Source organism: Arachis ipaensis, chromosome B06, assembly GCF_000816755.2.
Source record: "Arachis ipaensis cultivar K30076 chromosome B06, Araip1.1, whole genome shotgun sequence".
Taxonomy (NCBI): domain Eukaryota; kingdom Viridiplantae; phylum Streptophyta; class Magnoliopsida; order Fabales; family Fabaceae; genus Arachis; species Arachis ipaensis.
In genome coordinates, this window is record NC_029790.2 from 118869784 (window position 1) to 118887084 (window position 17301).

Sequence of the window (17301 nt, forward strand, 5' to 3'; positions counted from 1 at the left end):
GCATACTCGTGGGTACCCCTGTTTCATATATTCTTATTTTCTTCGCTTCTCTCCATTTTTTTCTTCTTTTTTCTTCTCCTCTCTTCTCCCCTTCTCCAACCATTATCTAGCACCACCATTTACCATCCACTATCATCTCCCTTATATTAGTTAGTTGTTAGTTGTTAGTAGTTAATTAGTTAGTTAGTTTAATTTTCTATTTTCATACTAAGTGTTGGATTATTAATCTTGTTTACTGTTTATTGCTGCTGATTATTGATAGGATACTATTTTGGCATCATTGCTGTTAATAGTCATTGTTGGATTTCATTGTTGAGGTTATACTTTGTTGCTTGATTCTTGCTTGGATGCTTTCATACTTATTTATCCCTTGTTGTTGTCTTAACCAACAAGGTTTTTTTAAAGCATCTCAAGCACACTAAAATGAGTGAAGTGCCTTCTTCTTTTGTGTAGTTGTGACACACTTAGTTCATTAATGTCACACACTTATTCACTCACTTCATTTTAGTGATTCATACCTCATTCCAACAATCCATGCTTCCTTGCTTTTGCATTTATTCGTCTTACTATCTTGTTGTCTATCTTTCAGAATGATACACTGTAAGCAAAAAGGGAAGCAGAAGAAAGAACATGCAATAGCTGGTTGATCTACAAGCTGAAGGTGGCAACCCAGAAAGTCGTCGTACCCCCTTACTCATCTTTGAATGAACAGAGGACGGTGCAAACTTTTAAGTGTGGGGAGGTCGTCCGACTGATCGGCGATTTTTAGGTGAAAATTTCTAATCCTAACACTTTCGCATTTTATTTTTTTCTATTATTTTTAGGTCTTTTAGAATTTTTAGTTGCATTTTCTTGGTTTGCATATATATAATAAGCTTACTCAAAATAATGAAATTTTCCGAGAAAACTCCTCTTATATAAGGCATTGACATCCCAATTGATTTGAGTAAAATTTTTCATGAAACTTGCTTGAATTATATATTGTGAAACATGTTTTGAGGTAAGAACACATAAGCATGTGAGTTTTGAGCCTAATTGTGTGGTTGCATCATATAACCACTATTTTCATTCTTGTATGTATTATTCTCTTTCTATGATTGTAATCTTTGATTTGTTTAATTTTTTGTGTCCATTATTTTGTGTATGAATGCGTTTATATGATTGAGGCCTACATTTATTTGATTGAGGCCTTCATTTCAAATAGCTCACTTACCCAAATGGCGTTACCCTTTTATCCACCTTTGTTAGCCAATTTTGAGCCTATTTTAACCCCTTTTGTTCATAAATTTAGCACATTACTAGCCTTAAAGCGGAAAATAATAAATATCCTTAATTTGGATCTTTGATTAGCTTAGGCTAGTGAGAATGTGTATCATTCAAGTGTGGGAAAGTTTGGAGACATTGGTTGAGATAAAAGTGCATTTTTGAATTTTCATTGAAGATCTTGGGAATTGGGTACATACTCATGCATTAAATGTTTAAACCATGTGCATTGATGTTCTTGTATATATTTTAGTTTGAAAAAAAAATGAGAAAAAGAAAAGAAAAATAAAAAAATAGAAAAAGAAAAAGAGAAAGAGAAAAAAAGAAAGAAATAAAAAGGGGACAAAATACCCCAAAGTAGAATAATAATAACAATACATATGGAATGTGAATTGAAGAGAATGCATGAATGTGTGAAAAAATGAAGAATGGGTAGTTAGGTTTACTTTGAATTGTGTAGGTTGTTGTATGTGTTAGGTGAGAGCTTAAGTTAATCAAAGATTTAAATTTCAAGCTCATTTAACCATATATATCCTTGCCTTGATCCTAGTCCCATTACAATCTATGGATAAGTACTCATGATATTTGTATGTATACATTGAATAATTGTTGATTGTTAGATGAAAAACAAATCTTGGAAAGCATGATTAGAGGAGCATTGAGAGAATCAACCCTATACACTTGAGTGATTAGAGAGGATACATATCCGGTGATGGTTCGGTTGCTCAATTCCATGTTTCCACCTATTATTATTTCTTATCTTGCAAGTTTGTAAATTCCTCTCAATAACTCAACTCAAATGTGAATTTGATTTTATTGTTATTGCCTTAGCCATATGTTCATATATGTAGTCTTGAAAATTGATTTATTTTGACAGAGTAGTTGCATACATTTAGATAGATTGCATATAGATAGTTTGCATTAAATAAAAGTTCATACCTCATTTCTTGTCTTTCTTGGTTTAACATGAGGACATGCTATTGTTTAAGTATGGGGAGATTGATAAACCACAATTTTATGGTTTATCTTGTATTGAATTTGGTGGATTTTATCAACTTTTCTCACATTTATTCAATGAAATAGCATGGTTTTGTAATTCTCCCTAAATTGTGCTTAATGATTAAAAACATGCTTTTTAGGCCCTAAAATTGATCATTTAATTCACTTTAATTCCATTCGATGCCTTGATATGTGTGTTGAGTGATTTCAAGCTTAGAAGGTAAAGATTGGATTGAAAAAATGAAGAAAAAGCATGTAAAAATGGAGAATTCATGAAGAAATGAAGTTTTGGAAGTCTGCCATGCGAGGTGTACGCGTGACCTGGAAATCGCAATATGACGCGTGAGCTGAGGGCAATTTCTGGGGCTGCAGAAACCCAATCTAACTCATTTCTGAAGCTATTTGATGCAGAATTTAAGAGGAACAAAGGGAGAGCAATTAGGATAGCTTAGTATCATGCTTTAGGATATATTCTAGAGAGAGAAGCTCTCTCTTCTCTCTAGAATCAGGTTAGATTTAGGATATAACTCCCTTAGATTTAGGTTTAATTCTTGTTTTATGTTAGTTTTTCTTGTAATTTCTTGTTACTACATCCTTGCTTTCTTAGTTTTATTTGTTAATTCCTTTATTTTGTCACTTTTGTGTTCATGCACTATTGTTGGATTTTGATTCCCTTTAATGTAATTTATGTTTTCTTATTGTTTAATTGAGTTGTTATTGTCATTTTCTTGCTTTGGATAGTTGTAGAATTTATATTCTTGCAATTTTACCATGCTTTCCTTTTTTGCCTTCCAAGTGTTTGATAAAATGTTTGGTTGGATTTTAGAGTAGATTTTTAGTACTCTTGACTTGTGATTGAGGACTTAGGTCCCTTGAGATTATTGATGTCCAATTCTATTGGTGATTTAGGGTTGTTAATTAGTTCTAGGACCAATTATGTCCACTTGACTTTTCTTCAATTGTTAGAGGATAACTAAGTGGCATTAATCCTTTGTAATCACCACATTATGGTCAATGATCCAAGATAGAATACCTTGACTCTTGATCCTTGCCTTGAGTGATTTTTAGCATTTATATTTCTTAGTTGTTAGTTTTATTTTCTTGTTCACAAACCCAAAACCCCAAAATATACATCCCATAACCAATAATATGCATACTTTCCTGTAATTCCTTGAAAGACGATCCGAGGTTTTAATATTCTCGATTTTTATTTGGTTTGCATTGTTACAAACAAATTAAACTTTGATTGAAGGTTGTTTTTTGGTTTGGATCTATACTTGCAACGTGATTATTTATGTGAAATTTTAAACCGACATTTATCCATCATCAGTCGCGTGGCTGCAAATGGTGTGGCGATCGGAGCTCCAGATCAAAAGTTATAAAGAATTAAAATTTGGGAGTGAGGGTTTCAGGTTTCCTCCTTGTTCTTCCCCCTTTCCCAGCATGATTTCTTGTGTTTGGAAAGCAAATGAGCTGAAGCTCATAAGTATTAATGAAATGGGTTGCGCCTTGGGCCCAATACGGGCCCAGTTTACCCCGTTTGGCCTAATCTTGAGAAAAATTTTTTAAAATTAGTATCAAAATTCTTATTTTAATTAGTTCTAGCTCACTAAACCATAAAATTCAATTTTCTAATTTATTTAATTAATAATTAATTTATTAGCTAATTATTCACTAATTTCGCCGGTTTTACATCCTACTCTCCTAACAAAAATTTTTGTCCTCAAAATATCGCTCTCAAATCTTCATATACACTCTCTTATATTCAACTGATCTCTATTCATTTTGCCATTCTCTGATATCAATGTAATATTGATGAGTCCATATTTTCTGGTATATTTTGGTTTGATTTAAATGGATTTCATCATATAAACCCATATTTATTCACCCAAATACCATGCTTTGGTGTTCTCTCCCTTAATTGTGCCTAAATGTGAAAACATACTATTTTGTGCTTATTTTAATCACTTTTATCCCACTTTTATTCTATTCGATGCCATGACATGATTGTTGAGTGATTTTAGGTCCTAAAGGCAAGTTTGGCAGGGCAAAAGTGGAAAGAAGCATGTACAAAAGGAGAAAGCATGAAGAAAAAAAGGAGAAGCACACATTAGAGTGTGCGTGCGCACAACCACCTGTGCGTACGCACAAAAGCCACAAAACCATGTGTGCGTACGCACGACCACCTGTGCATATGCACAAGAAGAAAATCAGCATGTGTGCGGACGCACACACCTGTGCGTCCGCACACGTCCCAGCGCGTGACTCATTTATTGCAAATCGCTGGGGTGATTTTTGGGCCTCCAAGGCCCAATTTTGGAACTTTCTGAAGCTGATTGAGTGCTATATGAAGGAAAGCCTTACTCCATGTGAAGGAGGGGAGAAATTAGGGTTAGATTAGCATTATGTAGGTTGTTCTCTAGAGAGAGAAGCTCCCCCCTCTCTCTAGAATTAGGTTCTTTAGTTTAATTTCTTGTAATTTCTACTTTTAATTCTTGTTTCTATTTACTTTTCCTTGTCATTTATTGTTATTACTTCTTTGTTCTTCTTCATTTCTCTTGTTATTTCTTCTATTTTGCCATTTTTATGTTTTATGACACTCTTGTTACATTTTACTTTCAATTAATGTAAATTTATGTTTTCATGTCATTTATTGCTTTCTTGAGTTGTTATTATCATTTCCTTGCTTTGGTAGTTTTAGAATTTATTTTAATGCAATTTAATATTATTTTATTTTCATGCACATCAAGTGTTTGATAAAATGCTTGGCTTAATTTTTACTTAGTTTTCCTCCACTCTTGGCTTGAAATTGTTGACTTTGGTGCTCCTTGAGCCCTTGATGTCCATTCTTGTTTGATATATTAGAGTAGTTAGTTGATTTGGTCTCCCTTGACTCTATGTGACCCCTTAGTGTTGACTTAGGACTTAGGGATTGAGATTAATTATGCCTAATTGACTTATCCTCGATGTAGGGTTAACTAATTGGGATTAATCCACACACAATTACCATATTTGTGGTCCACAACTAGGATAGCAAGCCCAATTTTAAGTTTCCTTTCCTTGAATTTAATTGCTTTGACTTTTATTGCCTTGACTTTTAATTCCTTGCATGTTTATTTTATTGCTTTGATGTTTAATTTCTTGCATGTTTAGTTTTCACACTCTAGGTTGAGAAATTGGGTGTTTGGGTGGAATTGAGTTGTGGATGTCCATTCCGCATTGTGTGAGAATGGTTAATTGATTTGGTTTCCATTGACACTAGTCTTTCACTAAGTAATTAGTGAGTTGACTAGGATTTATGGATTGAGATCAATTACACCTTTTGACTAATTCTCAAGGAGGATTGACTAGTTTGGATTGCCTCCACACAATTGCCATGTTTGTGGTCCACAACTAGGATAGAAAACCTAGATTACCCACTCCTTGCCAAGAGTTGCCATTTACATTCCTTGCATGTTCATTTACTTTCTTGCTATTTACTTTCTTGCATGCTAAGTTCCCTTCTTGCACTTTAATTTCTTGCTATTTACATTTCATGCTCTCTTGCTTTCATTTCCAATCCCCCATGCTCTCTCTCATAGCCAATGACATTGCACTTAATTGCAACTCCTAGGAAAGACGACCCGGGAGCTAAATACTCTCGATTATAATTTTTTTTGTATTGGATTTAATATTTGATCTTGAGAATTCATTGTTGGTTTGGACTATGCTACCAACAAATTGATTCTTATTTTGATTGATTCTAAACCGGCAAAAATTCTCGTTATCAAATATCCTATTCTCAATTTAAGCCTAAGCTAAACCCGTTTGTCTCACTCTTAGCTTTGTCTAACTCTCTTAACGAGTACAAACTTCCTTACTCTTCAAGGGTTCTCTCTAAATGAAATCAATCTCAATTCTTTCTCAACTGTCTCAATCACTAAATAATTCCCCAATCTCTTATTCTAAGTCAATCTGTTATAACCTAAGCCACACATTCTCACTATCCATTCCTTGATCCTATGTTAATCCTTGAATCATTCTCATACCCCAAGATTTCTTCCTCCCATCATTACAACTCTAGATTCACCAAAAATCATTGCGCTTCCACAACGCCACTCTGATTCTAAACCATTAAGGACTTAATCACTCGTCTACTCTGCAGAATACTCCTTGAGTCTCTTTATCTCTCTAACTAGCACTATTGACCTTTACTCTAGCTGCACGAGTTCTAATCCTTAGTTTCATTCATCACCAGGCCCATTACCGCCTCTATCACCGTTCCTAGTTTGTTTGCTCCATCCCTTCAGCAAAAGTTTGAACAACAGCAGTCAGAGAATCAACCGTATTACCTCTTTTGCACCCACAAGACGCCATTTGGGTCTTGTCCACACCAGACAATTGATATTAAGGTGATAAGTCTTAATATATAAAGTCAAGTGCTTCAAATCTCCAAAGGTAATGCTCATGAACATTTATGCTATATATGTCAAGCAGACATCTTAAATAGCATGTACACACAACCAGAGTATGCTCAGAAGTATAGTCAGTCCATTCCCAGGCTCTATGGGAACAAACTGCTCTGATACCATAATGTAACACCCTACCACGCTTAATCTTATACTTAAGTCAACTGAGGTAGTGAGATATTACGACCTCTAAAAGTAAAATTATATATATAATATAGTTGAAAGGAAATTTTATCGAGGAGCCTTTGAAGAAAAGTTAAAATAAAATGTTAAACCGAAAAGCGCAACACTCACATAAACGTTAGCATAACCGAAGCAAGGTAAGAGTAAAAAAAAACATGGGTATATACAATGGAGTTCCAAGATATAGATAACAAAGCTTCTGACCCGGCTTGCGAAGTTAAAAATCGGATAGAGCATATCAACATATATACATATATATACATGAGACACCCAAAATACCCAAAATACTATTTACAAAACTTGTATCTCCAAGTCAACCTCTAGGAGGGACAAAACATAATATATACATAGTAGAGAGATAAGTGTATCCATATATACAACATAACTAAACCCAAAACACAAGAATCCTTCGGACCTGCATCTGAAAAATAGCAATATTATATGTAATGAGAACCGGGGGTTCTCAGCATGGTAACAGTGACCACATCTCTAACATATAATATCTCGGGAAAGCCGAAGGCGATCCTAGAACTTCGACACTTAAATTATAAAACTTAAAGATAATAAATTGTAAACCATAAATAGGGTAGGTCATCTAAGGTTCTAAATCTTAACTAAACTCTAACTGAAACCCTCTGTCGTCTACTTTCCTCCAAAACCTCCAACTCTGGTAGAACCACATAGGCAAGCAAGCAGGCAATGGCAAACACAAGTAGAATACAATTATAACAGGTAGTAATTTTAGCAAGTAGGCATAATAATCACATAGGCAAGCCAATTAATGCAAAATCAAACAAGACACATAAATGCATATGATGCATGCCTGTCCTATGGCTGATGATATCATCTGTCGGTTATATAGCTAACCCGACACGTTCTGGTAGCTAATCATGGACAGAAACACCCATTGCAGAGCAAGTGGGTTTGAGCTACAACCCCTTTGGTACTACCCGCTTAACCCAGAGCGAGTGGAAGAACCACTACTACCGCTACTACCCAAGCAGGTGTTTAAAAGCTCAACCTGGAGTAAGTGGAATAATCCACTACTGCTGTTACTACCCAGGCATCACAATCACTGACCTAGAGCAAGCGGAACGAACCACAATCCTTGCTACTGCCCAGGTATCGCAAACATACATTCATCCAGTCTAAATCAATTATCATTATTATCAAATTTCAAACATTGACCAAGAGCAAACGGGACGAACCACCATCCTTGCTATTGCCCAGGTATCTCAAACATATATTCATTCAATCTTAATCAATTATCATTAATCTCACATTCAACATTTCCAGCACCCTTCAATAACAAATCTCTGCCTTACCTCTTTATTCACCAACAAGATATCTTTTCTAACTGTCTCAACCATACTCCACTACCCAAAATCTATCTACCAGGCTTTAAATAAGAGTTATAAAGGTTTTGAAAGATAAAGGAATAGTTTAAAAACACAAAAATTCATATTTTGGAAAAGTAGGGGCTGTGCGTACGCACACTCCTGCCGTGCGTACTCACACGGCTAAAAATGGATGGTCGCGTACGCGACCCCCTTGTTTGCGTACGGGAGTGTTCCACCCGAATGCACTGCTCACGTCGCATGTGTTCCTCGTGTACGCATGCTTATTATAAATCTCAAAAGCTGCTAAGTCCAGAATTTCTGTTTTGCACACCAAACTTTGATCGCACATAACTTTGTCGTTTTAAAACATTTTTCCTCCGTTCTTTGAATGGTGTAAACCTCTCGGACCAAATTTTCTTTCAAGAAAAGTTTGATAAAATTCGAAGAGGCCAAGTTATGCTCCACCAAAGTTGGCCAAAAATCAAGAGTTTTCATAAAATTCGCAAACCTCAACTTTCAAAACATACACACTTCAGACCTTTTAAAACCAAACTAAATCTTACCATAACAGCATCAAGTACTCCAAATTCATATTTTCAACCTCCTTATTCATCCCACAACCTATCAATTCTCATTTTTCATCAATCTCAACTCAATAATTCAAATTCAAACAATATTCAAATTCACTAACCATTATACGCATCAACCACTATCATATACAAGATACATACATCATTAACAAGAACCTCAATCACAACCTCCAAAGCCATTAACCACATAAATAATAATCAACCCGAACCAATTAACAACACAATCATTCAATTCCCATCTTACGATCATTAACCTACGTTTTTACGACATATTATATTTTAGATTCGAGAAACCGAAACCATACCTTAGCCGATTCTCCGATAAACCTGGAACACCTCAAGCATTCCCCGCACCACAAGCTATCAACCAAAGCCCCTCATCAATGAACCTAGCTTCCAAAATTGATCTCAAGCTTTCATTTCCTCAATTAAGTTCTAATTTCACATATTCGTCCTCCAATTTGATATTACACCAACAATATTCAATATAATCCACACATATAACTATAATTAATATCCAAACTTAAAATGTCAATAAATCCATAAGAGGGTTAGGGTTCTTACCTTTCTCACAGCTCAAGTGAGCCAAATCCAACAAAATTCACAAATTAATTCGACCCTAAACACCGAAATTACATAATATTCAACATAATTACTCATTGAATTTCGAAATTGAGGGGATGAGTAGTAGGGAAATAAAACGTGACTTACCTCTTAAATTGTTTGGTGAGTTTTGTAGAGCTCGACGCTACAGTCGCATGACCACAAACGGTGCAGCGATCGGAGCTCCGGATCCAAAATTATAAAGAATTGAAATTTGGGAGTGAGGGTTTTAGGTCTTCTCCTTGTTCTTCCCCCTTTCCCAAAGTGTGTGTTTGGAAAGCAAATGAGCCAAAGATCATGAGTATTAATGAAATGGGTTGGGCCTTGGGCCCAATACGGGCCCAGTTTGCCCAATTTGGCCCGTTCAGTCTAATCTTGGACCAAATTCTTTAAAATTAATGTCAAAATTCTTATTTTAAATAGTTCTACCTCAATAAACCATAAAATTCTATTTTCTAATTTATTAACTAATTATTCACTAATTTCGCGTGTTTTACATCCTACCCCACTAACAAAATTTCGTCCTCGAAAATTCGCTCTCAAATCTTCATATACACTCTCTCATATTCAACTGACCTCTATTCATTTTACCATTCTCCAACATCAATGTAATATCCTATTCTCAATTCAAGTCTAAGCTAAACTCGTTTGTCTCACTCTTAGCTTCGTCTAACTCTCTTAACGAGTACAAATTTCCTTACCATTCAAGGATTCTCTCTAAATGAAATCAATCTCAATTCTTTCTCATCTGTCTCAATCACTAAACAATTCCTCAATCTCTTATTCTAAGTCAATCTGTTATAACCTAATCCACACATTCTCACTCTCTATTCCTTGATCCTATGTTAATCCTCGAATTATTCTCATACCCCAAGACTTCTTCCTCCCATCATTACAACTCTAGAGTCACAAAAAATCTTTGTGCTTTCACAGCGCCACTCTGATTCTAAACCATTAAGGACTTAATCACTCGTCTACTCTACCAGATTACTCCTTGAGTCTCTTTATCTCTCTAACTAGCACTATTAACATTTACTCTAGCTGCGCGAGTTCTAATACCTTGGTTTCATTCATCACCAGGTTCATTACCGCCTCCATCATCGTTCCTAGTTTGTTCGCTCCATCCCTTTAGCAAAAGCTTGCACAGCAGCAGTCAGAGAATCAACCATATTACCTCACTGGCTCCCACGAGATGCCATTTGGATCTTATCCACACCGAACAATTGATATTAAGGTGATCAGTCTTAATATCTAAAGTCTAGTACTTCAAATCTCCAAAGGTAATGCTCATGAACATTTATGCTATATATGTCAAGCAGACATCCTATATAGCATGTACACACAGCCAGAGTATGCTCAGAAGCATAGTCAGTCCATTCCCAGGCTCTATGGGAACGAACTGCTCTGATATAATAATGAAACATCCTACCACACTTAATCTCATGCTTAAGTCATAAAACTGAGGTAGTGAGGTATTACGACCTCTAAAAGAAAAATTATATATATAATATAGTTGAAAGGAAATTTTATCGAGGAGCCTTTGAAGAAAAATTAAAACAAAACGTTAAATCGAAAAGCGCAACACTCACGTAAACATTAGCGTAACCTAAGCAAGGAAAGAATAAAACAAAACATGGGTATATACAATGGAGTTCCAATATATAGATAACAAAACTTCTGACCCAACTCGCGAAATTAAAAACCGAACAAAGCATATCAACATATATACATATATATACATGAGAAACCCAAAATACTATTTACAAAATTTGTTTCTCCAATTCAACCTCTAGGAGGGACAAAACATAATATATACATAGCAGAGAGATAAGAGTATCCGTATATATATAACATAACCAAAACATAAATCCAAAACACAAAAATCCTTCGCTGACAGATGCTTCCAAAATGCCTCAGCGAGGTACCGCTTGACCTGCATTTGAAAAACAGCAATATTGTATAGGATGAGAACCGGAAGTTCTCAGCATGGTAAGAGTGCCCACATCTCTAACATATAATATCCCGAGAAGCCGAAGGCGATCCTAGAACTTCGACACTTAGATTATAAAACTTAAAGAGAATAAATTGTAAACCATAAATAGGGTAGGTCATCTAAAGTTCTAAATCTTAACTAGACTCTAACTGAAACCCTCCGTAGTATACTTTTCTCCAAAACCTCCAACTCTGGTGAAACCACACAGACAAGCAAGCAGACAATGGCAAACACATGTAGAATACAATTACAACAAGTAGCAAATTTAGCAAGTAGGCATAATAATCATATAAGCAAGCCCAATTAATGCAAAATCAAACAAGACACACAAATGTATATGATGCATGCCTGTCCTATGGCTGATGATATCATCTGTCAGTTACATTACTTACATAGCCAATCTGACACGTTCTAGTAGCTAACCAGGGATAGAAACACCCATTGCGGAGCAAGTGGGTTTGAGCTACAACCCCCTTACTACTATCCGCTTAACCCATAGCAAGTGAAAGAACCCCTACTACTGCTGCTACTGCCCAAGCGTCATAATCACTGACCTGGAGCAAGCGGGACGAACCACAATCTTTTTTACTTCCTAAGTATCTCAAACATACATTCATCCAGTCTAAATCAATTATCATTATTATCAAATCTCAAACATTGACCCGAAACAAGTGGGATGAACCACCATCCTTGCGACTGCCCAGGTATCTCAAACATACATTCATTCAATCTTAATCAATTATCATTGTTCTCACATTCAATATTTTCAGCACCCTTCAATAACAAATCTCCACTCTACCTCTTTATTCACCAACAAGATATCTTCTTTAACAGTCTCAACCATACTCCACTACACAAAATCTATCAACTAGGCTTTAAATGAGAGTTATAAAGGTTTTGAAAGATAGAGAAATTGTTTAAAAACACAAAAAATCATATTTTAGAAAAACAGGGGCTGTGTGTGTACGCATACGGCTAAAAATGGGTGGTCGTGTACGCGAGTGTTCCACCCCGAACGGACTGCTCGCGTCGCTTGTGTTTCTCGCGTACGCATCCTTAGCAGAAATCTCAAAAGCTGCTAAGTCCAGAATTTATGTTTTGCACACCAAAATTTGATCGCACATAACTTTGTCATTTTAAAATATTTTTCCTTCGTTCTTTTAACGGTGTAAACCTCTTGGACCAAATTTTCTTTCAAGATAAGTTTGATAAAATTCAGAGGTTCGAAGACCAAGTTATGCTCCACCAAAGTTGGCCAAAAATCAGAGTTTTCATAAAATTCGCAAGCCTCAACTTTCAAAAAATGCACACTTCAAACTTTTTAAAACCAAACCAAATCTTACCATAATAGCATCAAGCACTCCAAATTCATATTTTCAGCCTCCTTATTCACCCCACAACCTACCAATTCTCCTTTTTCATCAATCTTAACTCAATAATTCAAATTCAAACAATATTCAAATTCACTAACCATTATACACATCAACCACTATCATATACAAGTTACATACATCATAAACAAGAACCTCAATCACAACCTCCAAAGTCATTAACCACATACATAATAATCAACCTCAACCAATCAACAACATCAACCATTCAATTTCTATCTTACGGTCACTAACCTACATTTTCACGACACATTATATTTTAGATACGAGAAACTGAAACCATACCTTGGGCGATTCCTCGATAAACCTAGAACACCTCAAGCATTTCCCGAACCACAAGCTATCAACCACAGCCTCTCACCAATGAACCTAGCTTCCAAAATTGATCTCAAGCTTCCATTTCCTCAATTAAGTTCCAATTTCACAAATTCGTCCTCCAATTTGATATTACACCAACAATATTCAATCTAATCCACATATATCACTATAATTAATCCCCAAACTCAAAATCTCAACAAATCTACAAGAGGGTTAGGATTCTTACCTTGCCCACAGCTCAAGTGAGCCAAACCCAAAAAAAATTTGCAAGCTAATTTGACCCTAAATACGGAAATTACACAAGATTCAACATAATTACTCATTCAATTTCGAAATTGAGGGGATGAGTAGCTGGGAAAGAAAATGTAACTTACCTCTTAAATTTTTTGGTGTTTTTTGTAGAGCTCGACGCTACAATCGCGTGGCCGCAAACGGTGCGACGATCGGAGCTCCGGATCAAACGTTATAAAGAATTGAAATTTGGGAGTGAGGGTTTTAGGTTTCCTCCTTGTTCTTCCCCCTTTCCCAGTATGATTTCTTGTGTTTGGAAAGAAAATGAGATGAAGTTCATGAGTATTAATGAAATGGGTTGGGCCTTGGGCTGAATACGGGCTCGGTTTGTCCGGTTCGGTTCGTTCAGCCCAATTTTGGGCCAAATTCTTTAAAATTAGTGTCAAAATTCTTATTTTAATTAGTTCTACCTCACTAAACCATAAAATTCTATTTTATAATTTATTTGATTAATAATTGATTTATTAGTAATTATTCACTAATTTCGCGGGTTTTACAGCTTCGATTTCTTGTGATCCGTAACTCCAATAGAAAATCTAATCCGATTAAAGTATTCTTATCTTCCTCCTCTACACGTTGACATCATTTTTTTTATGTAGAAACGGTGAAGTTGCTCTCCCTCCCTTGTGGTTCGGCCGAAGGTGCATTTAGGCAGAGTAACTTATTTCTGACGTTTTCTTCTTCAGTTGTTCAGTCAGAAAGCTTCTCTAGAGTTTCTGTTATTTTGGTTTCGTACGGAGTTAATATTTTGGTAAATTTTTACCAATTAAATCTGTATTGGATAAGTAAATTGATATTGTGATTGATTATTAATTGAGTTTGAGTGAATTTATGTTTAATTTTTGTGATATATTAATTATTTAATGATGATGATGGTTCAGACAATGTTAGTGCAGCCAAAAACCAAATTATTTTGAATAATTTGGGGATAGAATTATGTTTGAAATCAAGTAAAATTTGTGTGGTTAAAGGGTTGAGAGATTAAATTAAAAGTTGTGAAAAATCGATAATCCTAAAACTCGAAAACGGATTAATTTTCAAGTAAATATTTCTAGAGGAAAAGGAATAAGGGTTTTGGTTTTGGAAAACAAGAGAGGTCAGTATTTAAGGTTTAGTTTAAAGGGTAAAATTGTATTTTAATAAAAAGATTGAAGTAAAATTTGTAATTATATAAATTTTCGGATATTTTGGACAATAAATAAAGTATAGGGATAAAATAGATATTTTATAAAATTTTAGGATTACTTTAGGAATAATTAAATAAGTGAGGTTTCAAATATAATTTTATGAAATATTGGGTTAAAAGTAAAATAATTAAAAATTTAAGGTTTAAAACGTAATTGAAAAAAGTTTAGAAGAAAAACTTAAAAGAGTTGAATTTTATGAAATATTGGGTTAAAAGTAAATTATTTAAAAATTTGAGGTTTAAAACATAATTGATAAAAGTTTAAAAGAGTTAAGTCTTCAAGGAAGTTGTAAATACTATTTATTTATTACTTAAATTATTTTATTTGTATTAAAAAAGTTATTATTAATATTATTATTTTTGATATTATTAATGGTAAGATAGAACAGAATAAATAGGAGTACCCTTTTAAAAGATTTAGAGACACAAAGTTAATTTAAGAATCTTATGATTCTCTTTCCATAAAATACTTAGTGAAAGGTGAGAGAATAATGTGAAGATAGTTTGAGCTATTAAGGATAAATAAATAAAAGACTAAAGAAAGAGAGAAGATAAATTGGCACGTGTGATTATGGAAAGATCACGAGAGAGTAATGGTAAGTATGGTTATGGTGTCGAAGGATAAATGTTAACAAGCCGTGGATTTTGTATGTGAATGATTGTGCGGGAACGACGCCCGTAAATATGAAATGGCTTCCAGAAGAAAGGGTCACATGCTTTAGCTGGACAATCAGCGCCTGCAAGAAGTAAGAACTTGCGGAAGTTATGTCGCTGGAATGCCTTATCCGACTTGCGAGTTGGATTGCGTCGAGTGCGGGTCGAAACCGACAAATGAGCTCATTACTTGCGATAAGAATAGACATGCATAATCATTGTTTGTACATTTGCATTTGGTTCGGTGTTGTGAATTATTGTTTGTGATTGCTTGAGTGTGTTTAACATTTTCATTTATTGTTAATCTGAATTTCTGTGACTGGTTATTGTTTTGGTTTCCTGTGTTTAGCTGCGATCGACTAAAACTGTGATAATACAAACTTAAACTTAATTATCTACCCCAACCTTACTAAGAACTCGCTAATTCTCACCCCTTCCCTCCTCCCTTTCAGATGGAGACAAGAGTTCTGCTTTATGAGATGGAGCATCCATATATATATATAAGGACCCTGTACAACATAGTTTTTATATAGTAGCCACTGAACCTAGGGTACATATGCACGTGTTGCGTGATCATCCATTTCGACATCCGATTAACACTCCGCTTTTTAACTCCGATATGCCTTACGAGTTCCCTTTAGCATGGCTTCACCCAGACGCTCCTCATCATCTGTTCCGTGATGGACCTGGACTTCATCATCATCCTGTTCAGCCTGAGGATCATGTTGTTCTTGAGCGTGACCTTGTGGAGGAGTATATACCCAAGCCTGTACCTGAGTGAGATCCTCCTTTAGAGCAGATTTTGTCATCCTCATCTGGACTTTCGGCAGAAGATTAGCATACGACTTCTGTTAGTGAGCTTGTGTGCATGGATCAGAGTAGTGATATTAGTGCCCAGATTTCCTCTGAGATTATTGAGATCTCTGACGACGATGATGAGGATCCAGAGGAGTATCTTGATGTGATCGAGCTTTCTTCCTTTGATGATGATAGTTGATGATTAGAGTTGACGGCGTGATTTTGAGAGTTTCTTTTGTTAGCCTAGATTTTGTATTTAGTCTCTCTTTTTTTATTAGACTTACTGAGAGAGTAAGTTATGATTAGTTTGACTAGGATAGTTTCGGGCGCCAAATTAGAGGCTTCCTAGCTATATGGACCAGGATCCAAAGGGTTGGTTGTGTCTATAGTAATTAGTTGTGAAGAGTTGTACGCTAACTATGTTTTGTATGACAGTATATAATCATATATGTATGTAAATAGTGTACATGATGTATACTATGCTTATCCATAACGTTCATGTTATTGTTTTTCGTATTTAATTTTACATCACCGTTTGTTTACGCGTAGTTAGTTTTCTTGTGACTCTTTTTGTGTTAAAAAGAAAAAAGTTTTTCTGAAACATGATTTCGTACTAATACGATTATAGGTTTAATAATAAATATTAGTAAAGTTTTTGGGTGATAAATTAGTGACACAATATGATCATAATATACTGAAAATTAGAACGTTATAATTAGTCCTAAACTTTCTAAAAAATTTAACTGTTAAAAACATATTTAATGTAAATCAATAACTTTAGGAATAAAATTAAAACAAAATAAAATTTATGAATATTTTTAAAAATTTTGATAAATTTTAGAAATAAAAAATATATTTTATTTTTAAATTTATGTATTTAAAAAAATTTTTAAATGATAAATTTAAAAAAAAATAATTTTTTTATGTATGTAACAATATACAATTAGATATTTATGTAAAACTCTTTTATCTATAAGTGCATGAGAATTAAATTCGCACGTAAATTGGAAATAGACATATGTAGAATAGTAATGGCAAAATCTAGTTATGTTGAAGAGGAACCACAATGGCACGATGAACATGGTGTGAATTTCCCACATATATGATTAATTATTTTATTTTGTAGAACCAAAAACAATTATTTGGTTCCATTGATATGAAATATGTTAAAACTCAGAAAGCGACTATTTTAATGAAGATATCTTTATATAAAGATATCGTTGTAAATTATTAGATATATAATT